Genomic DNA, 25,788 nt, shown 5'->3' on the forward strand with positions numbered 1-25,788 from the left:
TCTTTTTGAGTTTATCCTACTTGGACTTCGTTGAACTTCTTTGATACATATATTAATAGTTTTCAACAAATTTGAGAAGTTTATAGACATTATTTATTTAAATATTCTCTCTGCCCCTTTTTCTCCTTCTCTCCTTGACCTCGTCTTATGCATATGCTGGTTTGCTTGATTGTGTCCACTGGTTTCTGAGGCTTTGTTCATTTTTCTTCATTTTTTTTCTTTCTGTTCCTCAGACTGTGTAATCTCAATTGATTTATCTCTGAGTTCACTGACTCTTCTATCGCTCAAATATGCTGTTGATTCTTTCAGGTAAATTTTTCATTTCAGTAATTGTAATTTGTAACTCCAGAATTTCAATTTGGTTTCTTTTTATCATTCCTATATTCATCAATATTCTCTATATGATAAGATGTCATTTCACATTTTCTTTCAGTTATTTAGACATTGTTTCCTTTAGTTCTTTGGATATATGTTAAATAGCTGATTCAAAGTCTTTGACTGGTAAGGCTAATGTTTGGGCTTCCTTAAGGAAAAGTTTCTATTAGTTCCTTTTTTATCCCCCATTTATATGCCATACTTTCTTGATTTTTTTGCATGTTCAATAATTTTTTGTTGCAAACTGGACATTTCAAATAACATAATGTGAAAATTCTAGAAACCAGATTATCTCCCCTCATCAATATTTATTGTTGTTTGTTTGATAAACTTTCTGAACTAATTCTGTAAAGTCCATATTATTTATTGTGTATGGCCACCTGAAGTCTCTGCTCAGTTATCTTAGTGGTCAGCCATTGTTTGGAAATAAACTTCCTTAGATGGCTGGAACCAGTTAAGTCTCCCAGTCGTTGCCTAGTGGCTCTGTATGTTTACTGGTAGCATGCCTTTAACATTCATCCTAAAAGTTACAACTCCACTTTTATCTTCACTTCTTGCTTGTACAGAGCGTCAAAATTAGCCAAAAAACCACAGAAAAAAATCAAATAACAATTTTCTGGGAATGGGACTTTGAAGAACCTCATTTTCTGGTGGCCACTAGATGCTGCTTTTTACCATCATTGTGGACTGTTGGTTTTTAAGACTACCACATACCTGTTAAGGGGGCCAAAAATAGTCCAAATTAAAACGCCACAAGCCTCCTGTTCTTACTGAAATGTGTCCATTTTTCTTAAATAAATGCTTACCTGAATGGCTGCAAATCTTGTTAACTTTAGAGTCCTGTAAAAAGCTGATTCTGACCATTTTTGCCAGTGTTCTTTTTGCTTTTACAGAGGAGACAATTTTCAGAGGTCTTTTTTTCATCTTTTTCACTAACAAACATTTTTAGTTTTTTGTTTTGTTTTGTTTTGAGACAGGGTCTTGCTTGATTACCCAGGCTGGAGTGCAGTGGCACAATCCTGGCTCACTGCAGCCCCAACCTCCTGGGCCCAAGTGACCCTCTCACTGCAGCTTCCTGAGTACCTGGGACTGTAGTCGTGTGCCATTATGCCTGGCTAATTTTTTTTTTTGGAGAGATGCGGTTTCACCATGCCCAGGTTGGTCTCAAAATGCTAGGCTCGAGCCATCTGCTCACCTCAGCCTCCCAAAGTGCTGGGATTACAATCACAGGCATGAGCCACCTCTCCCAGCCTCAGTTTTAACATTTTTGGTAAGTTATCAGCATTTAATCATGACCTTACATCTGCATATCAATTTATACTTTATGAAACATTTCCATCAAGCCATTAGTTTTTATTCTAGCTTTATAGATGAAGAAACTGAAACTTACTTGGTACATGATCACAATCAGATAGCTGATTAGCAGTGGGACTGTGCATTCGTTTACAGAGCATGTGTGAAGCCTGGCTCTATTTATCATGTTGTGCTCAATATATGGCACTGCTCTGATAAGTTTGAATCATGCAGATGAAATGGAATTAATATAGAGAAGTATCAAAGTATTTGGTTCCAACTTCTTCAAAAACTCTAAGATCTGTATTTTCTGAGACATAGATAATTTAGTGCTTGTGTAGTCAAGGAAGCTTGAAGAGAATAAGTGGAAGGGCAGGTAGACTTTAGATGAAAAAGAGAGGGGAAGAGATATCAGGCAAAGGAACACCATGGGTCTGCAGAACATTTTTTCTGAGTCTGGCAGGGAAACCTAAAGAAACAGATTGTGAGCACTGCTCTTCCTACAATTTCTCATTTCATTGTCTCCACAAAATGTATGGATTCTTATTCCCACTTTATAAAAATGATGAGAAAAGTGAGACTTAGAGCTACAATTGCCAGAGATCACAGAACTATTAAGTAATGGTTCCAGATGTCATTATTTGGACTCTGTAGCAAAACTACCTGTGTTGAAATCCAGCTCTTCAACTTGTTTTCTGGGTGACTATGGGCAGATGAATTAACCTCCTTATCCTTAGATTTATAATCCATAAAGTAGAGATAATAGTAGTATCTACTTCCTAAGGCTGTTGTGAATTAACTGAATTAATGAATTAAGTACTTTAATATGTTTATATATTGCTTTTGCAATAATCTTATAATAATTTAAAATTTTATTATACTAGAAAATTCACATATATCAATAAATACATATATTATTATTTACATATACTATACCATTTTTATTTCTTTTGAATTTCAAAATATTAGTTAAATGTATAAGGCAAGTACCTGGCACATAGAAAGTTCTCTAGGTCAGGCACAATGGTTCATGCCTGTAATCTCAGTCCTTTGGGAAGTCAAGACAGTAGGATCACATGAGCCCAGGAGTTCAAGACCAGCCTGAGCAACATACGGAGACCCCATCTCTACAAACATTTTTTTAAAAATTAGCTGGGCATGGTGACCCACCCGTATATTTCCAGCTGCTTGGGAGGCTGAGATTGCATGGATGACAAAGCAAGGCCTCATCTCAAAGAGAAAAGGAAAATTCTCTAAACAACAACACAACAACACTTCCTATCACACATTACCTACCTGAGAGAGATTTAAAATTCACTTAGTCTTCCAAATACAGTCCTTCTCTTAGATCCTAGAAATTATATTTCTCCAATGCCTCTTACCTTTCCAGTTTTTCAATTCTGACCCTATATCACTGGCTCAGGTATGAATTACTCCTCACCTCCACAATTACATTAGTTTCCTCCATTGTCAAGTTGCTATCTCCCCCTTTCTAATAAATGGGTATCTCATTTTCTCTTACTAATTTTGTATAGAATTTGACCTCAGTAGTTTTCTGTTATTAATTTCTGTGTGAATTTGATTGACCAAATTTGTTTTCATGAACATCTAAAAGAAAGAAGTTCAGCTAGCTCTTTAAACTTCACAAAGCTCCTTCTTGCCGTTTTCAGATAGGGTTAAAAATATATAAAGGCTTACCTTCTGGGATATTCTGGTTCTGTTCCGCCCACTCACTTTTATCCAAGCCTTCATCTCTATTTTGATTCCACTCCTAGCACTTTCTCCTGGAGTCAGATCTTAAACGGGAAGGGAGCCCTGATGGGTCAGTTTAGAGAGTTTATGAGGGGCTGGACTTTCCCCATCCCCTAGGCCCCTCACCATGGGCCCCTTGCACTCACCTATTATTAGAGATGATCTGAAATTTCCCAGTGACAGCTGCTGACTTCATATCCCTCTTCTCCCATGTTTTCTGTTGGATATCTGTTGGCTGATTCAGGGTTTTTCTCTTTTCAAGTTTTGATGCCTTCTTGCTTCTTTCTGCTTCACTTCCTCCCTGACAGAAGCACATAAGACTCAAGCATTGTAGCGGTTAGTGGCTTGTTCCACCTGTTTATATTTTGGGGGTCGGGGAAATCTTGTCACTCAGTTTTGTTATAACTGTTGATCATGAATTTTTGGTTTTGCTAGCTAAGCACTCTGTGTTTGTTTGTTTGTTTGTTTGTTTGAGACAGTCTTGCTCTGCCGCCCAAGCTGGAGTGCAGTGGTGCAATCTCAGCTCACTGCAACCTCTGCCTCCCAGGTTCAAGTGATTCTCCTGCCTCAGCCTCCCGAGTATCTGGGATTATAGGCATGTACCATCCCGCCCAGCTAATTTTTGTATTTTTAGTAGAGACAAGGTTTCACCATGTTGGCCAGGCTGGTCTTGAACTCCTGACCTCAGGTGAGGCCTCCCAAAGTGCTGGAATTACAGGCGTGAACCAGCATGCCTGGCCCACTCTCTGTTTTTATGTGGTGATTTAGGAAGACAAAAGCTATCCTGCCATGCTAATGCCAATTATCCAGAATCCTCTGTGTTAAACATTACAAATGTGTTAGATTTTGTGCAAAGTTCCCAAGACAGAGAACAGCTTAGTAAAGGAGACAGAGAAGCAGTCTGTCTGCTTTATGAGGGTGCACTCGGCTCCATGCACAGGTACTATGTGTGCAAGAAGAGTGTTGCCTAGTTTTGTGAGACAGTGGGGAAGAGAACAGGAAAACCTTTCTGGAAGAGATAATATTAGATAATACTTGAAGGACAATTGTAAGTTAGCTAGAATGATTGAGTTGGGGAAGTCTCTTCTAAGCCAAGGAAATCACATGGGCAAAGGGCTGGAAGCTTGAGATAGTAGAACATAGTTGGATACCATATGTTGCACTATAGATGTACAGGGACTGAGAGCAGGGTTCTTAGGAGAAATGATGAGATATGAGCCTAGAAAGATGAGTGGGGCAATTCATGAAGGTTGAGGTTGTAAGCTGTGAAATGCATGTAGCATCAGTTATAAACAAGAGACCTTGTCTCATAGTGTGCCTTGCTCTGCCTTATTGCTCAAAGAAATCATTCCAACTGTGATCCCCACCCCTTCCAGTCTAAATAGACCCCTGTGGTTCATACTAATCTTCAACTATCCAACTAATTTGTCTATTGGTTCATTTTTTAGATTTTTGCCCCAACTCTCTTCTGTACAATCTCTGTTCCTAGCCTCTTTCTGACTACTTATTATACTTTGGGCAGTTCTGTTGACTTCCCACTGTTCCATCCCATCTCATCAGCTCTGAGTCTAAGACAACTTCCCATCTGGCTTCTGGAATCATTACACCCCTCATTAATGTATTCCTTTGCTTATATATCAACTATTATTAAGCATTTAAAATGTACCAAAAAGATGAATAAGAAATTGTCTATCTTAGTTTGGAATCTCTGCTAACTTAGATATCGAGACAAGTGTTAGGCTGTAGTTAGTTTATTCATGAGGTGCTCCCAGGAAGCACAGGAGGAGGAGTGGGGAAATCATGAGAGGGAAGGAATTAAAAGCTAGCAAGGGATGCATTAATGAGTGTGTCACTGTGGACAACTGGGGCCCACAATGGTTATCCTCTGGTTATCCTCTACGAAATCATGCCTCAAAATGGTCTTAACAAGGGCCATGAAGCTGCAGTATTTTCCCACAGATTTCTATCTCTCGTTGGTTGATATTTGTCCTAGAAGCAATACATTCTTGGCACTTCTGAGTTGCTCTGCAGCTGTGCAGAGCAAGTTCCCATGGCATTGGAGAAAGCCCTCAGCCAGCAAAGCAGGTGGACCAATACTTGAGCTAGGAAGGTGCCAGCATGCTCTATAACTATGATCTGCAGTTGCAGAAAAGCTCAGAAGTCAGCATGGGGATGTAGGACAGGGCATAGACACTGTTTTCTGTGTAGTCCTTGCTTTCAAGAGGTTTTATTCTAGTAGGCAGGGACAGGCATGTGAACAAATAGAGTGTTGTGGTATTGTGAGTGCTATGGTAGGAGAATACACAGTGTACATGTGGGAGGAGGTACAATGGAGGAAGTGGCGTATTCTACCTGGAAAGGATTGAGAAAGGTTCCCAAGAAAAGTCACTCAGAGACTTCACTCTGTCCCACTTGACCTAATCTTCAACTGAGACACAAACTGATTCGACCAGTTGAGGGGAGTGGGCAGGGAGGATGACAACAGAAGACCTCTATGATCCAGTCTGCACTTTGGTGAGTCAGTCTTCCAACAGTGTGCAGGACAGGCTGGAGCAGAACAAGACCAGAGGATTCATTAGTCACCTTGATACTAAGCCATGAAAGACAGTCTGAGAGCCTGGATTATATCTGTGGCAGTGGGGCTGAAGAGAAGAGAAAACATTCTAGAAGAATAACGGAGGATTGAGAGAACATGTTAATGGATTGCATATGAGGACTGCAGGAGAGAGAAGAGTTTACAGATGTTTCTGGATGAAATGACTGGGTCATGGTGATGCCATTTAAGGAGACGGGGATACAGGAGGAAGAAAAGGCTTTACAGGAAAGAGGGCGAACTCCTATATGAATGAGTTGAGGTGTTCTTGGGACATTCATATAAGGTCCGTGACCACAGCATGACAGAAGTTGGAAAAGGTGAAGGACAATGTGGCCAAAGAGTTTGGAATTCAAAGGAATGAGGGTTGAGGAAATAGTGAGGACTCAGAAAGGTTGGTCTCCTTCTGTTGTCCCAGAGATGTAGGTAGGAGAGGAGATATAAAAGGATGAACCATTGAAAATAGAGTCACAAAAGAAATTTGGTTACCAGAAGAGAAAGACAATTTACAGTTGGGGCCAAAAGGAGAAGCAAATGGAGAAGGTGAGAATAGAAGGATCCTATTATTAATCACAGACTTACCCCAGGATTCTAAAGGGAAACTGATGATAAGTTGCCGAGGCATGTTTGCCAAGCCCATCCCCAATTGATGGGAAGAGGAAAAGACAGATGGAGTATTTCCAGCTCACTATAAATAAACAATACTTTCCATCTGTACCATAGGCTAAGTAATCTCACCTTATTTATTTATTTATTCATTGAGACAGGATCTCGCTTTATTGCTGAGGCTGGAGTACAGTGGCACAATCACACTCACTTCAGCATCAACTTCCCAGGCTCCAGCGATCCTCCCACCTCAGCCTCCCAAGTAGCTGGGACCATAGGTGCATACCACCATGCCTGGCTAATTTTTTAATTTTTGGCAGAGAATGGGGTCTCACCATGTTGCACAGGTTGGTCTGTAACTCCTGAGCTCAAGCAATCCACCTGCCTTGGCCTCCCAAAGTGCTGGGATTACACACGTGAGCCACCACACCCAGTCCTAATCTCACTTTCTAAAGCCCTCTAAGTTATGCCATTTTCAGTCTTTTATGAGGGAAAATACCTGCAAAATATTTTTCAGGCTTTTAAATATCAAGAGCTTAAATAAAGTTAATATTTTTAGTTAAATACTTTTAAAAATTTTGTCCATTGAACATTTTTTTTTCTTTGTGTAGGTCACATGGTGGACCATATTTCACAATGGCTATCATCAGATGGTGGACAAAGGGCCAGAATGAAGGACACAATGTGTTTTCAGGTAGATAATTGTTTTCTGAGCAAAGATGAAACAGATAAAAAGGAATTATTCATTCATAAGCTTCTTTAGGTGCTCCAAGGAATGTATAAGAAGCTTTTTCCCTCAGAATATTGACTCACCCCCAGCAAGAGGATGATTCAAAATAATAAATGATTATAGTATCGGTCAGTAATAACTCTAAGACTTCATAAAGGAAAACATTACGAAGGATAAATTACACGGAAGAAAGTCTTTGATAAAAGGGAGGAAATTACACTGGTGGAGAGAAGTAAGATAACAGAGCATTCTTGGCAGGGCAACAGCATGAACAGGCGCAGAGTTAAGAGTGACAATGCATTCTCATGGGAATGACTTAGAATGTCCCAGCTGGGGAAGGTTGGGGATGAGATTGGAGAGATAAAGTGGGTCTCGTTGGCTGACAGACTTTAATACTTGGTGCAACGAGTGGATTGATCTGATAGGTAAGAGAAGACACTGTAAATGTAGCAGGAGAATGGCAAGATAAGAGTGACATTAGAGAAATAATTTTCTGGATTGTTTAAAAAATCAGTTAAGCCAGTGGCTTGCAACATATTTGGGGCACTGACTGCTGACAGAGATTGAATAATGGCCTCCCAAAGATATTCACATTCTAATTCCTGGAACCCATTAATGTTACTGTATGTGGCAAAGGGGACTTTGCAAATGTTAGGGATCTCGAGATGGGGAGACTATCCTGGATTACCTGAGCGGGGCCAATGTAATCACAAAGGTCCTTATCAGAGAGAGGCAGGAGGTCAGAGTGAGTAGGCAATGTAACGATATCAGCAAGGGCTGCACTATTGCAAGGAGAGAACCACAGACTGACAAATGCTGGTGGTATCCGGAAGCTGGGAAGGTCAAAGAAGTGGAAGCCTCCAGAAGGAGTGAAGCCTTCCCAAAGCTTTGATTTTAAACTTCCGTCCTCCAGAACTGTAGGAGAATAAACTTACGTTGTTTTAAGCCATTAAATTTTTAGTGATTGTTACAGTGGTACTAGGAAACAGATGCAAGCCCCTTTAAGAGGCTGATGAAAAGTATTATTTTATACAGGAAATAAATGTATGCACACAAACACACAAGAATTTAAAAAATAATTTCAGGGGTTTCATAGTCACACCAAAACTCATCTGTGGACCTTATAGAGGGTGTTTAGTTCCTAGGTTAATGAACCCTGGAGTTGACAGGTTATTTTAATACTTAACACATGTAATGAAAAGGTTTAGGGCTGTGTCAGTAAGACAGGAAAAGATAATGTAAATCTAAGAGGTATTATGGTAGATGGCTAAATTTGCAGTCTAAGGACAGGGCTACATTAAAGGTGACTCCAAGATTTCAAACCCGGGAGACCAAGAGAGTAGGATATGTCAACAAGATATGGAGAAGGTGAGAAGACAGGAAAGTTTGCAGGGAAAAATGTGGGGTACAGCCTGTGATACAGAGGCTACCATTCAAGGTCTTCAGTTCATCTCAGGACCTAGAACGCCCAAGCAGAACACTCATGTGAGGCAAACCAGAGGCTAGAGCTCAGCCTTGAAGAGAAACGTGAGAGAATGAGCAAGAGAGAGGCCAAGAACAGAACTTGGGGTATGGCTACCCCAGCAAGGAATTGAGTAGAGCCAAGGAAGGGACTGGAAATGGATCATCATGGATGCCACAGAGGTGGGTGTGAGGATGGTGCCCCCAATCTGTACCCACTAGTTCTTCTAATCAATATAATAATTGACTGCTACCTGAGGTTCAACCCCAGGATCAGTTCAGTTTCTAGGAAGACTGGTAAGTTGGTCTTCAGCCAGAGGGATGTTAAGATGGAAAAACTTCATTGGCTCAGAACTGGGGCCAAAATAACAATAAACAACAGAAGCAAAATAAATAAACAAAGTGCAGGACAGCATAATGTGATAAGACACAACCAGGGGGGCTGTCCCACTGTCCCAGGAAATTCCAGATACCTGGTCTAACTTGATAATGGACAATGAGGTCTATGTCATTATTTTAGGAGTCTATACAAAGGTATCCCTACAATAGGTAGATAGTTTAAGGAAAGGGTCACTCTAAATTGTATGCAGAAAAAAACAGAACATTCTGGAGAAAAGTATGAGCCCTGGAACTGTTGGGGTGATTGGACCCAACACCAGGTCATGAGGGTGATGAAGTCCAGTGGAGTTAAAGGAATGAGAAAAGACAGTTTGAGAGAGAAAGTAGGACCAGGGGGCCATCGCGAGTGTGGAGGCTGTGAAGGCCCTGAGCGCTAGAAGCCCAGAGTATTTATTGGTGATCAAACAAAGAAACAGATGGTGAGAATGTGGGATTGAAAGGGAGTGTTGCATTAAGCACATGATTTACAGCTGTGATGGTTTAGCATCTGCTCTGCCACTTGAGATAATGGAGAGTAGGTTCTTTTAACTCAAGATACAATCAATCCTTGGAGAGCAAGGAGCAAGGAGCAAGGAGCCAGAACGTCTAGACACATTCCAGAGCCACAAGCCCTGGATTCTATCCAAGCCACAAGGGGTTTTATGCCCCAGGCTTAGATTATGGTACATCACTCTTTAGCACAGAGCTTGGTGTTCCAAAGGCCACAAAGGATTTTAGACCCTGGACCCTGGACATGTTCTAAGACTCTTTTACTTTGTCAGACATGCAAGTTTGCCCCAACACTCAGCTTTTCCCAACATAGAACCAGGAATACCTCAATTCAAATCAGGACTCCTCCAATTACTGCCCACCCAGGCAAATGTCCTAATGCCTGGAAGTCTAGTTTTCTTATCTTTATAACTGCAATAACAATATCTTTCCTTACAAAGATATTGCTACGATTATGTGTGGTAATATTTGTATCGTAAATTATTTTTAGTTTTCCATATTTATGATTTTTTGATATCTTAAGAAAACCTTGCTAGCTGAGCAGAGACTGCTCCCCCAGGGCTAGCCAATTCTTAAAGATTAACAAATGGCTCACATAGGAGCACGTCTTTGATATACTAACCAATCCAGAGCCATACCTTCTCTATCTGGTCCACACACTCCAAGAGGCAAGATTTCTCTGCCTTAATCATCCCAGGACCAGGTGCCAGGCAACTCACGACCCCCTGTATATCCTAAAGCCCACTGAAATTATCAAAATAACCAATGCTGAACTGTACCCCCTGTCTTGCCTTTCCCTTTCTTTGGAAATCTTCATTTAGGGCTGTAGTGGCTCACCCCTGTAATCCCAACACTGGGAGGCCAAGGTGGGAGGATCACTTGAGCTGAGGAGTTCAAGAGCAGCCTGGACAATGTGGTGAGACCTTGCCTCCATAAGGTCTCTACAAACAATTAAAAATTGGCAGGGTGTGGTGGCACATGACTATAATCCCAGCTATCAGGGAGGCTGAGGTGATAGGATTGCTTGAGCCCAGGAGTTGGACACTGCAGTGAGCTTTAATCACGCCACTGCACTCCAGCCTGGGTGACAGAGCAGGACCTCATCTCAAAAAAAAAAAAAAAAAAAAAAAAAAAGACCTAAACCCTCTCCTTGCTACTGACATCTGCCTCCCAACCACCCTAGTGTCCTTCCCTTGTATGTAGCACTTTGTGGGGTAGCATGGCCTGCCATGCCTCTTGTCTCTAGGATCTGAGTATAATAAACTTTGTTTTTTTTCCCTGAGCCTCTGCTGTATCTCCTTTTGTGACTACACCTGATTGACCATCACATAAAAGATTACAAAACAATTTTCATAAAGCAATTTGCATGGCACTTGACACATAAAAAAATGCTCAGTAAGGGGTGGCTGTTGTCATTTGATAAGACAGCTGCTAGGCGGTATGTCCTGGAGATGTTACACAATACGATTGTGCTCCTCCACAATCACATTGTATCTAATCTCTTCTAATCTAATCTTATTTAATCTATTTCCACATCAGATCAAGGGGGTGTTACTCTGAAACTATAACCTACTCCATAGGATTGTGAAATGTCTGAGGTCATGGTGCTGTCATAAAGAAAAGAGGCTGCTTGGAATCTAGAAAAAGTATAGAAAAAGAAGAGTAACAAGTATTGTGTCCTTCCTGTTTGTCATACGGACTGTGTTACATGAAATAATTCATTTACTCCTCAGAGGAGTCCCATGAGGTATGAACTATTATTATCTTCATATATTCTATAAGGAAACTGGGTGCAAAGCAGTTAATAGCTTGCTTAAGGTTCATAGCTATTAAGTAGTGAAAGAGAAATATTAATAGGAACCCAAGCCCTCTAACTTGGGGGTTTTCTAACTCAACCCTATACTCTTCTCTCTCTCACGAGTAAAGAAATGGTCTCCAGCACCACTCAGGTGATGGAGTCATGACCAACAAACACAATGTTCTGGTTCCTTCCATAGATAGATCCCCACAGTAGAAATAGGTACATCAGTCAGGTTACTGTCTGAATCTTTTCTGGAACAGAGTGATAGGAGTGAGGATGCTAGGGTTTCTGACACAGAAAGATTCTGGTTGCTGGGCTAGATGTCAGAATGGATAGGGACAAGTTCCAAGAGTTATCTGAAGGACAGTAGCCAGGAGTAAAAGTTGGGTTGAGAGCCAGGAACCATCTAAAGAAATATCAATCCCAAAGCAGATGGACTGAAAGGTGAAAACCTGGCTGAGGAAAAGGGAGTATGAAATAGAGCCACCAAACGGAATCATCAAGTTCAGGAGGATCTGGAACCTGGAGAGAGAATCCCTGAGAGTGGAATGGGAAGCAAGTTCTTTCTTGAAGGGAACCTGTCTGTGGGTGGAAGGAGCAGTTCAGTAATAACAGTGAGTTGTTAAGGCAGCCATTCCCTCCATTCTAATCCATGTTTTCCAAGATTCCAAGAGTAATTTGGCTCCTCCGATAGACTTTACTACTAAGGAAGCATGTGCTGATCAGCCAACAGGGTAATCATGGTTGTTCTGCACAATGTGAGTTAATAAATGGTCATCTTGTTTGTTAGTCAGTATCTGGTGAATATTGTATCACGACTCAGTTCTTCAGGGCTCAGTCACATTTGGGCAATACAATAAAATAGAGCTTCCAGATCTGGGAAGCTGAAGAAATCCTGGGTCTCAGTTGGTTCCACTCAAAGGACAATCCTATCCCCTTTTGTAAGAGAGTTAATCAGTCTTACCTTAACATCTTTTTAGAGGCAAGAAGTTCCGTAAATTCTATATACTAAGAGCTCATTTAATTCAACTGCATGCAAATTAAATGACAATATTATATTTTACAAGCAGTAGTGGCACCAAGAGGTGGCTTGTAGGACTTTAGGAATCTCGGAGGAGTGTAACTGATATTTTTCAAATCTTATGTAAAGTATCTTTACAAAACAGTTCTATGGGTCCATATCAAGCACTCAACACAACTCCAAGGCAAGTCCCCCAGCTCTTCTTCCAACCAGACTTTTGACCCTGAGGCCCCACTGTTCATGAGTAAAATCAATAGCAGAACAAGGAGGGACAGCACATTCTAGAGGAAAGAAGAGAGGACTAGAAATTAGGGGCCGGGTGCGGTGGCTCAGGTCTGTAATCCCAGCACTTTGGGAGGCCAAGGCGGGTGGATCACAAAGTCAGGAATTCACAACCAGCCTGGCCAACAAGATGAAATCCTGTCTCTACTAAAAATACAAAAATTAGCTGGACAGTGGTGGCGTACGCTTGTAATCCTAGCTACTCAGGAGGCTGAGGCAGGAGAATTGCTTGAACTTGGGAGGTGGAGGTTGCAGTGAGCTGAGATTGTGCCACTGCACTCCAGCCTGGGCGACAGAGCAAGATTCTGTCTCAAAAACAAAAACAAAAGAATAAAAGCAATTAGAATCCTTGATTCTAGCATTCTAGTCTTGGTCCCCCGTGAGCTGACTCCAGGGAAGTCACTGAGCCTCTCTTGCCTTATTGATGATAAAGGAGTTGGGTTGTGTGTACGTTACCACTTTTTCCAATTCTAAAATTCTGATCTTGTGAATCTCTGTGCAAGAAAGTAGATAATGTTATATTAACTTCTTTGTAAAATGCATTTGCTAAACAAAGGGATGAGTACTTATTAACCAGCAAGTCCTCATCTCTGTTCTAATTTCACCCTGGGGTATTTGATAAAATAGAAGTTCTATACATTTACCAAATTTACCAACACTATAAGTGTTTTCTTAATTGGACTGAAATCATCTTGAGAGCCAGGGCTGCTTTTCATTTATCTTCCTGTATTCAGGGCTAGCACAGTGCTAAGCATCCATACATCCAAAAAATGTTTGCTGAACTGAACTGAGTCAATATGAATTTTTTAAAATATCATAATATAGACAATATAGGAAATCCATTCCGTCAATTTGTTTTAAGATAGTGGATTAAATCACTTTCAAGATGTCACTTTACCTCTTTCATTTACCAAACATAATAAATATTTTTACATTATAGATAAAATGCTCATTGAAAGGCATTATTGACTTCCATTTAGTTTCAAATAGATTGCAATGTTTTTCTTCATGTCCTTTAGTAGCATACCAAATTTCAACAGTCTCTTTGATATCATGGATCAAACAAAAACAAACAAAACCAAAAGTGACCTTGTTTCATTTAGTCAACTCACTTTCCCTTAAATGAATTCTCTCTGAACAAATGTTTGGGTAAACAAATGGTCTTCATCTTTGTACCCAAAAGATCAATGAACTCAGATCATAGAGGACATAAAAGTCACAGAGTCAAGGAGCCCCTTGGCAAGCACACATCAGTCATGACTATGTTCAATTCAGATCACTCAGTCAAAATGGAGCTGACTTAAATTTTTTTCCTACTGCTTATACAATTATTAATTGATTAGCTACTTTTATCATTTTAACTGTTGAAACCACTCAGGTTTGTGCGAATTTGATCAATTATTCTGAGATTCATCTACAAAAGATCTACCTGAGTAAAAATGGTCAAAGTCTCCAAAGTCTTTGCATTAAGCCAGAGATATTTCAAGGTGTTTTTGAGAGTGTATTTCCATCAAGAAATATGGCATTTAAAAATACACCTTTCATTCACTACCAAGAACAAAGGTTTTGGTACCAATGGCATATTCTGCAGTGACTTCTTAGATAATGGTCTATTTGAAATGACATAATTTTGTTTTTCATTTCCTACAGGTAATTGTAGTATATTTTCAACAGCTTCCCAATTAATTTTTAAATTGTAATAATAATATTAATAATATAAGCCTTGCTGGTTTTGGGAGACGAGGGAAGCTTTCCTTGCCCATGTGCTTCAGTGTCTCCTGGAAGTCTATGGAGAGCCACAGGATATTGGCACCAGGAAAGACATGGCATCTTTCCTGAGGATGAAGTAAAGGTCACCTGAGATCTGTGGCCATTGCTGTTTCTCTCCATTGTGTTACAAATACAACAGCAGGAGAAGAGGGTTTTATTGAAAAGAGCCATAACAATTGATTTTTGTGTCCTCTTTGCTCAATGGAACAGTTGGAATGGAAATTTGTTGAGTTGCTTCTGGAAGGAGAGATTTATGATCTAGCACCTTCATAGACATGAATGGCAATATAACCAACTGAAAGAGTGATAGTTGCTAGGACCAGAAGGAATCCCCAGATTCTCAGAACTATACAGAGAGTACACGGGACTAATATTTGGCAAGCAGTAGGCATTGAGGCTTTCCACTACCAAAGCTCGAAAAGCGAGCAATGTACTCCTGTCCTGATTGCTCAGAAATTTAGGGGAACTTCAATGCCTTTCTCAGGATATTGTGTTCAGCACCTCTGCTAGTTGGGGAATGGAAGTGGAAAAATGCAGTGACTTACAGAGAATGGAAGTCCTAGATGTTTTAGTCCATTGTTAATGTGTGGGAAATGTGATTCCTCAACCCAACTCCCAGGTAACCTGGTAAATAATTTAGGCTCGGCCGGGCGCGGTGGCTCAAGCCTGTAATCCCAGCACTTTGGGAGGCCGAGATGGGCGGATCACGAGGTCAGGAGATCGAGACCATCCTGGCTAACACGGTGAAACCCCGTCTCTACTAAGAAATACAAAAAATAGCCGGGCGAGGTGGCGGGCGCCTGTAGTCCCAGCTACTCGGGAGGCTGAGGCCGGAGAATGGCGTGAACCCGGGAGGCGGAGCTTGCAGTGAGCTGAGATCCGGCCACTGCACTCCAGCCTGGGCTACAGAGCGAGACTCCGTCTCAAAAAAAAAAAAAAAAATAATAATAATAATAATAATTTAGGCTCCTGAAATACTAACATTACAATTGTAATACTAGGCACCTTATGCACAGTTGTTGCTAATGCCCTGTCATCAAGGCACAGGCTTTTGTGTTTTTGCATTTCTGAAGATGAGTTTTGAGTGGATCACTCCCAGCCTGTGTGATCAGCTGTGTGACTGGGAGACGCATATGGCTGGGCCTGTGGAGTCCATTTAGGCCAAGTGACAAAGACCAAGCTCTTGGCCTCAGCTTTACCCTCACAGAGAGCTGCAATTCTACCTAAGGTACCTTTCCCCAGTTTTAGTGTATTCATTCTATGTAAATAGCACAATCATAAAGAAATTAGAAAAAGTTGAACAACATTTTTTTAAAAATCATAACAAACAAAAAGTTATGATCAAAATGTCCTTTCAGTTTTGGCAATGGGATTTCCCCATTGTGTTGAGCAATGGCAGAAGGTGCGATGGAACGGGATTCCAGAGGTGTAGATTTGAATCCTCGCTCTCCACTAACTGCATGATTTTCGACAGGTCAGTCCTCTTTCTTGAGCTTCAGTTTCCTCAACTGTATAGCGAGGGTTTGCTTCACAATTTCTCATGTGTTTATTAAAGATTACACACCAGGCCAGGTGTGGGGGCTCATGCCTGTAATCCCAGCACTCTGGGAGGCCGAGGCAGGGGGGTCACTTGAGGTCAGTTTGAGACCAGCCTAGCCAACATGGGGAAACCCCATTTGTACTAAAAATACAAAAATTAGCTGGGTGTGATGGCACACACCTGTAATCCCAGCTACTCAGGAGGCTGAAGCACGAGAATATTTTGAACCTGGGAGACGGAAGTTGCAGAGAGCCTAGATCATGCCACTGCACTCCAGCCTGGGTAACAGAGTGAGATTCTGCCATAAAAAAAAAAAAAAAAAAAAAAAGATTAGGCACTGGGTATCTAATAGTCTAACAGTCAACATTGTTTTTAGGCACTCACACTGTAGTAGGAGAGACAGGCAAGAAACAAGAAATTCATATACGTGTATACATATAATATGCAATATATCTATTCTTTTTACTTTATAGGATTGTTTTGAGATACAAATAAAATAGTTGGTGCAAATGTTTGATAAACCGTGAAGAGCTATTTATTTTAATGAAAGGCCCAGCATTCTGTCCATACTTGGTTCTCCATATTTATTAAATTGTACTTCTGTGATTATCATTTTTTTGTGAAAATATTTTGTGTGTTTGGTAAAAACAATCTTCTAGGTTTTCTTAGTTCATGAAAATAGAATACACTGAAATGAGGTGATCTTTCTAAAGCAGAAGATTTGACATGACCACCTAGATGTGGCTCTGTATTCTCTTACCCTTTCCCAAAGCCTTATCCATCTCTCATCAGCCTCTAAGACACACACTTCCTTTCCTTGCTCCTGCAACCCCTGACCAGAGGATCATAGATCCGTGGGTCTCAGGACACAAAAGGAAGGAAAAGACTATGTCTGCTATGCAAGCTACTGGTAAATTTTGTTTCTTTGTATTACACGTTACCTGTACTAAGCCCTTTTGACCATACCAAAAAAGTATAAAACATAGTTCGTATTTCTGAAGAGTTTATAATCTATTTGGAGACAGAAAACATATGCATACATACATATGTACAAATATACAAGAAGAGAGAAGAAACTGATGTGATTAAGGGCTATGTGAGTAATTCATACAGTGAGTGGTATACGTATTTGATTGTGGGAGATTTCCCTGTTCAATGGAATTGTGAGGGAAGGACTCATAAATGAATTAGTAAGTCCAATTCTTCAAAAGGTGAGGTGAGTACAATTTGGATGGAAGCGAGGCAGAAGAAGAGCCTTCCAGATGAGAGGACACAGCACAAGCAAAGACTTGTAGGCAGAAATAAATAAGGAGTGCTGTGGAAGAATCTATATGCACCCTTCAGATAAAATGAAGTATTTCATGCTGGGAATATTGAGATACATATTTGCGCAACTATGGAGGAGTCAGATTTATGATAGAACTTAAATATCAGTCTAGAAAGTTTGGACATTACCTATTACGTAGAGGGGAATCACTGAGTTTTAAAAAAGGGAACATTGACCGGGTGCAGTGGCTCACACCTGTAATCCCAGCAGTTTGGGAGGCCGAGCCATGCAGATCACCTGAGGTCAGGAGTTCAGGACCAGCCTGACCAACATGGTGAAACCTCTTCCCTACTAAAAATACAAAAATTAGCCAGGAGTGGTGGTACACACCTGTAATCCCAACTACTTGGGAGGCTGAGGCAGGAGAATCGCTTGAGTCCAGAAGACAGAGGTTGCTGAGCCAAGATTGCACCATTGTACTCCAGCCTAGGCAACAAGAGCAAAACTCCACCTGTAAATAAATAAATAAATAAATGGAAATATTCTAACTAAATTATGTTTTTAAAAGTTTTCTCCCCCAAACAAGGTGACACAAGGTGAATCATGAGCAGGAAGTTTATTTATTCTGCTATGTTTTCAATGTTGTTTTATTTTTTCTCTTTATTAATAAAATAAATATAAGACATAATAATTTATCGTACAATTAACACCTGTGAACCCACCTTTCAGTTTATGGCAACCAACAGTTCTTCTGCAACATGTTTTTTGTTCAATGTTATATTTCTGGGATTCACTTATGCTGTCATGTGTAATTGTAAGCCATTAATTGCTTTATGGCATTTCATTATAAAAATGTACTGTTTATCCATTTAACCATTGATTCACATATTTTTTTCTAGTTATTTTGTTACTAGAACTAGTGTTGTCATGAATCATTTTATATATTTCTTTAGGTATATGTATGCAATAATTTTTCTAGGGTGGATTCCTAAGTGTGAAATTGCTGGGTCATTATATACACACACCTGAAAATTTATTAGGTAATACCAAACTGGCAAATTGGGTTTAGTTTCATTCAAAAGATATTTTACCAATTTACACTGTCACCAGAAATGTGTTGGTGTTGTAGTAGTTCTACATCTTTGCTGACCCTTGATACTGCAATTTCTTTCTTTTTTTTTTTTTTTTTTTTTTTGTTTTTTCCCATCCTGTTTGTTTTAAATGTAATTTTTTTGTGTTTTTTTTTTTTTATTTTTTTTCTTACCCTTGATACTGCATTTTTTTTTTTTTTTTTTTTTTTTTTTTTTTGGCTTTTGCCAATCCAGTTGGTGTAAAATGTAATCTCATTGGGGATTTAATTTGCATTTGTTTAATTACTAGTGAAGCAGAGAATATTTTTCACGTTTATTGGCTATTTGAGGTTCCTCTTTGTGAAGCGCCTCTTCAGGTTTTTTGCCCATCTTCCCATTGGGTTGCCTACTTTTCCTTTATGTATATATTACATATTGGCCTTTGTCTGCTATATATGATGCAAATATCCTCTTTTTTCTCCTTTTTGTTGTCTTTTGATAAAAAGGCATTGTTTCATTTTAATACAGTCAAATATAACATTTTCTTCTATGGTTTGTGCATTTTGTGTCTTATTTCAGAAATCTATCTTATGCTAACAACAGATAGCAGGCCTACAGTATTTTGACTTTTTTCTACAGTTTATGAAGGAAGGAGAAATGAGTAATGATATGTGTATTAGGATGATGGTTGAAAACAGTCTAAGATAAGGAGAGTCTGACAATAGGGAGCCCAGTCACTATTGATTTTAACCATTTAAACAGAAAACACTAAAAAAGTTTCTAGAAATAAATTATTAAAATTTCTAAATATATGTAATTTAGCTTTGATTAAAATTGAGACCAAATTTCCCAAACTTCACTAGCAGAAATTTGCCATAAGTAATTTTGAGAATATCAAATGCTGGAGTAGCAGGTCACCTTTGTTCATCTAGCTAATGGGGAAGACTACCTATAGCTACAAAAATTTAAATTATATCTATTCTTATTCTAAATCTTGTCATCAGAAGGTTGGCTTTCTTTGTTTACTAAAAAGGACAAAAACTTTCCTACAATATTGAGAGGTTTCTTTTAAGTTTCAAGGATGTTGATTTGTAACATTTAGAATATGAATGGTTGTTAAATAAAAAGCATGTATTAAAATTTTTGTTGAAAATTTTATTTATGTACTAACTCTGTAAATTATAATGGCAATACAAAGTTACTATTTATTAACATATGCTGATTAACCTGCTTATCATTACTTCACTCATCTAGTTCCATTTAAACAAAGCAAAAATTAGCTGAGCATGGTGGCAGGCGCCTGTAATCCCAGCTACTTGGGAGACTGAGACAGGAGAATCTCTTGAATCTGGGAGGTGAGGTTGCAGTGAGCAGAGATCGTGCCATTGCATTCCAGCCTGGGAGACACAGTGAGACTCCGTCTCAAAAATAAATAAATAAATAAAAATAAACGAAATAGATTATGTAGAGATTCACTCAAAGTCAGGAACATAGCTAAATACATATCAGGCTCTTGTAAAATGATATTTTGCTAGTAAACTAAATAGGTGATTCTAAAAGATTGACTATAAAATATAATGTAGATCTAATTTTTATTCCACAGATTTAAAATTGAGGGATGGACAAAGATGCAGCAAACAAACACAAAAGTAGGAGTGATAATATTAACAGCACACAAAGTATAGTATACAACAAAAAAGCATTTAGTAGCTCAAAAATAACAATTTACTTTGATAAAAGATGTAGCTCATAAGGAAGTTGTCGTGAAAATGCCTGCATAGCTGTGAAAATGCCTACATAAATAACTTAGGGTTCAATTACAGAAGCAGGATCTCACATATATGTCTTATATATATATGTATACAAATACATATATATGTGTGTATATATGCATAAAGGAGTCTGTTACAGTGATTGACCTTAAACAATTGTGAGAGATGGTTTAGCAGTCTCTTACAAGGCTACTGTTTTTATGTCTGATGCTGATGCTTGATGTCTACAGGGCGGGCAGTCAAGAGAAGATGGATGTAATTTGAAGGGGAACAAGAAGAATCCGGAACCTACCAACACAGTCTGGAGTCCATGAGGACACACTTGTTGTAGGACTTTCTCCTTAGCTCAGCTAAAAACGGGGTCCTTGTCACATGGCCAGGAGAGATTAGGCTCACAGACACTTTGAAGGGTGAGGGAAAAAAAAAGGAATTTATTGGGCAAAAGGGAAAAAACTCAGCAAAGGGAAAGATGTTCCTGTTAACAAGCCCCCATATCACAGATTGAATCCTCAGGTTACCACCCCGGAATGGGAGAGGCCAGGATCCTCCTCCCTGCAAACGGCACAAACTTCCCGAGGTTCCACCTCAGTGTACACTCCTCCCAGTGTGCAGGCCAGTCAGAAGTTCTCCAGGGACCTCTTTATACTTGGCTGTCTCAGATTGACACCTGTCAAAACCTGTGTCAGTTCCTGTTGCCTCTGACTTTGATGGTACGCATGTCCTACAGAAACTGGAACACTTCATGTTGATGTTGAACATGTACACATCTAGTGTAGAAGCCAGAGAAACTGAAGGAGGACCCAGGGGAAGGTGGAGAAGGCCTGGGTGTGCCCGCTGTGTGCCTGCTGCCTTACACCACAAAGGTGAGCAAGCAGATAGGTGATGGCATGTGTGAGCTACAACAGGGCTGCTGTTCAAACCTGTCCTTCATGTCTTGCAAAAGAATCTCTCTTGTGGTCCACCCTAACCAGAAATATACAGAAAAGAGAATTCAGGGAATATCATATATTAATTAATTTTAAATAAAACAAAACTATTTTTGACAAATAAAATCAAGACATAGTTCTTCAAAAATAACAATAAAAATGATACACTTCTGGCAATTGAGACCAAGGAGAAAAAAGAGAAAAGCACAAATAGATTACATTTGAAATGAAAAAGGATGCTTTACATTATACACTACATCTATTTTATTAATTCTGAGATTCTAGATTGAGTAGAACAAATTCTAGAAAACCACAAATGACTAAAATGTACCTAAGACCTATAGATGACAGTAATGATAGTAGATATTAAAATATTCTCAAAGATCTACTTGCCAAAGAGGATGTTGGCTCATATTTGCATGTACATAGAACCCATTAACTTTTAAGGAACAGATAATTATTGGGTTATTTAAACTGTTCCATAGGGTAGAGAAATATGGAAATATATGCAGTTCATTTGTTCATGGCTAGTGTGTCTGATATCAAAGTCTGATAAGTAAAACACAAACTACCCTTTTATAGTTTTGCTTATGAATATCCAAGCAAAAAAAATCAAAAATAAGTATTAGAAAACTAAATCTAGCAGTATATGTATTTCACAACCAAGCAGGAGACTTTTCAGGAATGCAAGCCTGTTTTAACAGTAGATCATTTAAAATGTAACTAACTAATGACACAAAGAAAAATGAAAGTTTTTAAAATGAAAACTTCCCATTAAATATTCAAGACATTTGATAAAAATTCAATATTCATTACTGTTTTAAAAAATCTCAGTAATTAACAAAAAAACTAAGCATGATAATAGGAAATATGAAACTTACTGAACGACACAGAGAGGCATTGTCTTTAAATTTAGGAACAATAGAAAAATGCTAATTTTCATTATTATGATTAAATATTTTTGTAATGGCTTTAGCCAATGTAATAAAACAAGAAAAAGAAATAAATAGAAGTATTAAAAGAGAAGAGGTAAAATGAGTTGTTATAGTTCATATTATATTCTACCTTCAAAAATCTAAGCTAATAAACCAGTTAGGGCTTTTAATGTTGAAATTAACAGAAATCACATTCAAATTGGCTTTGAAAATATTAACTATTATTGGCTCATATAATAATTGCAAGTCCCAGGGTAGAGTAGGCCTCAAGTTTGGTAGATCCAGAAGTAATATCATCAGTGATGCAAGAATGTCCTGTTTTCATGCCCTGCTAGATTCTGTATCAAGTCATCCTCCCTCCTCTTCATGCCCTCTGCCTATCCATGGTTTCAGGATGGCTGTCTTTAATAGCCACAAGCTTCCTTGCTCATATCCAGTAGATGACAGAGAACTGGGTTCTTGTAGCTTTCACAAAAATGAGGACCTTCTTTCCAAAACTCCAGCTAATATCTTCTCAAATTTCATTGGCCCAAATTAAATCACATTTTTCCTGAACCTGTAATGGTTTCAAGGGGAGGAAAATTATTATTGTAGGCTTAGACTAATCAGTGTTTACCCTTAGATCTGGGAATAGTCAGTCTTCCACCAAAAGCCCAGTTGCATAGAAAGAAAGGCAGATATTTTAAATGAAAACTTGGTCTATTAGAAAGAAGTTTTAATAGATGCCAAGTAGAAAACTAACAATGTTCACTACAATATCAACTAGAAACCCATTTTAAACTATAAAGAAAGTTCATTAGAGTGGGCAGATAGAAGATAGACACACAGAAATAGAGTTTTGCTTGTGATGATCAGTTAGAAAACAGAATAAAAAAAGAGATCTCAACCTAACGTCAAAAATAAATACAAATATATACCAAATGCCCAGAAATAAGCTTAACAAGAATTCAGAAGACACAACAGAGAAAATAATGTATCTTAACTTAAAGGACATAAAGAAGATTTGACTAAATGGACAGATGGACTATATTTTGGGTTATGAAAGTTATATTATAACTTTATCCATAAAGTGAATGCCTTTTTATGAATTATAGTTGGGATGAGATAGAACTTAAAAAAATGATTCTAAAGTTCATCTAGCCAACATATGTTGGAAAATAATGAGGGGAGATCTACCAGAAAGTCATTAAAATATATAGCAAGACTAGACGTATTAAAACAGCAACTTTACTTCTGGGAAGTTTTTATATATAAGAGATCAAAATATTGAGAAAATATTAGAGCCCTACTTTATACATCAAAATATATTCTAGAAAAATTAATGACTTAAATATAAAAATGAAACTGTAAAAATACCAGAATAAAATATAGGACACATTTTAATATCCTTGTCATTTTGGGATAGTGCTGGTCTTTCTTAGCACAAATAACAAAGTTAGAAACTATACAGAAAAAGGTTTCAGAATTGAGTACATAAAATTTTCTAAACCTCTATATCGCAATCAAATAGAATCATCATAAGTTAAAGGATAAATAACTAACTGGAAAATGACATGCCACATCTAACAAATAAAAGATTTATATTCATATCTTATAAAGAGTTGAAACAAAGTAATAAAAAGTAAGAATTACAGATGAAAAGTAGGACATAAAATAAAATATAAAAAATAGCTAATGCATTAAAGATGCTCAACTTCACTGTTAGACAAAGGAATACATACTAAAACAATATTTTTTAACTGTTATATTTGGAAAAATATTTAGTAGATTTCAATTACCCGATATTAAAGAAAATGAGAAAACAGATATTTTAACACACTTTAAATGTGCATACTCTGACTAATTATTCAACTTCTAGGAAGTTATGCTAAGAGATAGAGATACTCAAGGATGTTCATTGCAGAGTTGTTTTAATGAACAGTAATTGGAAACAACCAATTGCCTATTAAGAGAAGTTTGTTTAATTTATGGCACATTTGTACAAGGGAATATTACACAGTCATTAGAAAGGTTAATTTTACATTGGCATAGAAGGCTAAGCACGAACGTTTAAGTGGGAAAAAAATTTTTAATATAGTAAATGTAGTATAACCCTACTTTTAGGGTGAAGATTAGATACTTATATATTATTAGATCTACTGAAACAAACTCTTCTTCTTTACTTTTTTTTTTTTTTTTTTTTTTTTTGAGACAGTCTGGCTGTGACACCCAGACTGGAGTGCAATGGCGCAATTGTGATCTTGGCTCACTACAACCTCCACCTCCTGGGTTCAAGCGATTCTCCAGTGTCAGCCTCCTGAGTAGCTGGGATTACAGGCATGCACCATCATGCCCAGCTAATGTTTGTATTTTCAACAGAGACGGGGTTTCACCATGTTGGCCAGGCTGGTCTCGAATGCCTGACCTTGGGTGATCCACCCGCCTTGGCCTCCCGAAGTGCTGGGATTACAGGCGTGAGTTAACATGCCCAGCCTATTGAAACAAATTCTGCAGATATTCCAACCTGTTAACAATGGTTATCTCTGATGACAGGGATTATAAGAAATTTTAACATTTTAATTTAAATACTTCTAATTTTTTTCACAGTGTAATATGATTTTACACTCATGGGAAAAAGGTTATTTCTTCTGTAAGTGGAAAAGAAGGAAAGTGGAGGAGATATTAATAGATAAAGTGGTAATTTGGAGTGAAACAACTTTGAGGAATGTTTTTCAGTATTAGAGAGACCTGTGTTTGTTTTGGTCCTGGGGCGGTGGGAGAAAGCCAATGCTGGAAAGAGACTGAGAGTGAATGGAACGTTGACTGGCCAAGGTTCCAGAGGGGCTGGAACAGAACACCAACATAGGGCAAACGGTAGGAATAAGGAAAGGAAAGGAGGATAACATAAATAAAACTAAGGCAAATTTTTTAGGAGTAAGAGCATAAAAGGACTTACAGTCAATGAAACCTATTCTTTCCCAGTGGATTTGGAGAAAAAAGTCATCATCTGAGTGGGAAGGTTGGGACTGTGAGCTGGAGGGCATAGAAGAGGTATGTGGTTGCTGCTGGGCAAAGAATGGGCTCTGAATTATCAAGTATGCTTGTGAGATTCATGGGCTCCATCTCAGATCTACAGAATCAGTCTCTGAGGGAAGCTGATTTTAATGCATGCTAAAATCTGGAAACTTGGAAATAAAAGGTTAACTAAGAATATGGGGCCACTGCTGATCCTACATCACAATTATCTGCAATAGAGTCAATCAATACATTTGTGATTTTCTTCAGCAACATTTAGCAGCCTGGGAAGAGAAATTCTGAGGGCGGGGAAAAAAAAAAAGATGGTTGGGCATACCCAGAGTTGGGCTTTGGCAACATGGGTGTAGAAGAGTCACTGGGTCAATGGAACCTGAGATGCTGGGAAGTGCATCACTAACCTGGGTAATCATGAGATAATACCTAGGTGGAGAGGAAGGCTTTGAGGGACTAGAATTTAGAATAAGGAGGTGTAGGGGAAGTGAGGTCAGGGTGAGAGGTGGTTATGCTTATAAACACCAGGCTTCTATCTTGGGATTGCATGAGTGTAGGCAAAGATGGTTACGCAAGGCAAAAGTAGATAAACACAGAATAGAATGTTGGGGAGAAGACAAGGTAAGAAGGGGCAGAGCCAAGGGAACTATTAATAAAAGAACAGCATACGCCAGCCCTGGAAAATCAGTATAGCAGTGCA

The 25,788-nt window shown here is 38.7% G+C and overlaps 1 protein-coding gene across 1 annotated transcript in view; it reads right to left on the reverse strand.

The window, feature by feature from the left end:
- ALDH1A2 (aldehyde dehydrogenase 1 family member A2) overlaps nucleotides 1–25,788 on the reverse strand; it is a 325,601-nt gene that overhangs the window by 158,664 nt on the left and 141,149 nt on the right. The window lies entirely within an intron of this gene.

This window comes from Theropithecus gelada, chromosome 7a, assembly GCF_003255815.1.
Source record: "Theropithecus gelada isolate Dixy chromosome 7a, Tgel_1.0, whole genome shotgun sequence".
Classification (NCBI taxonomy): Eukaryota; Metazoa; Chordata; class Mammalia; order Primates; family Cercopithecidae; genus Theropithecus; species Theropithecus gelada.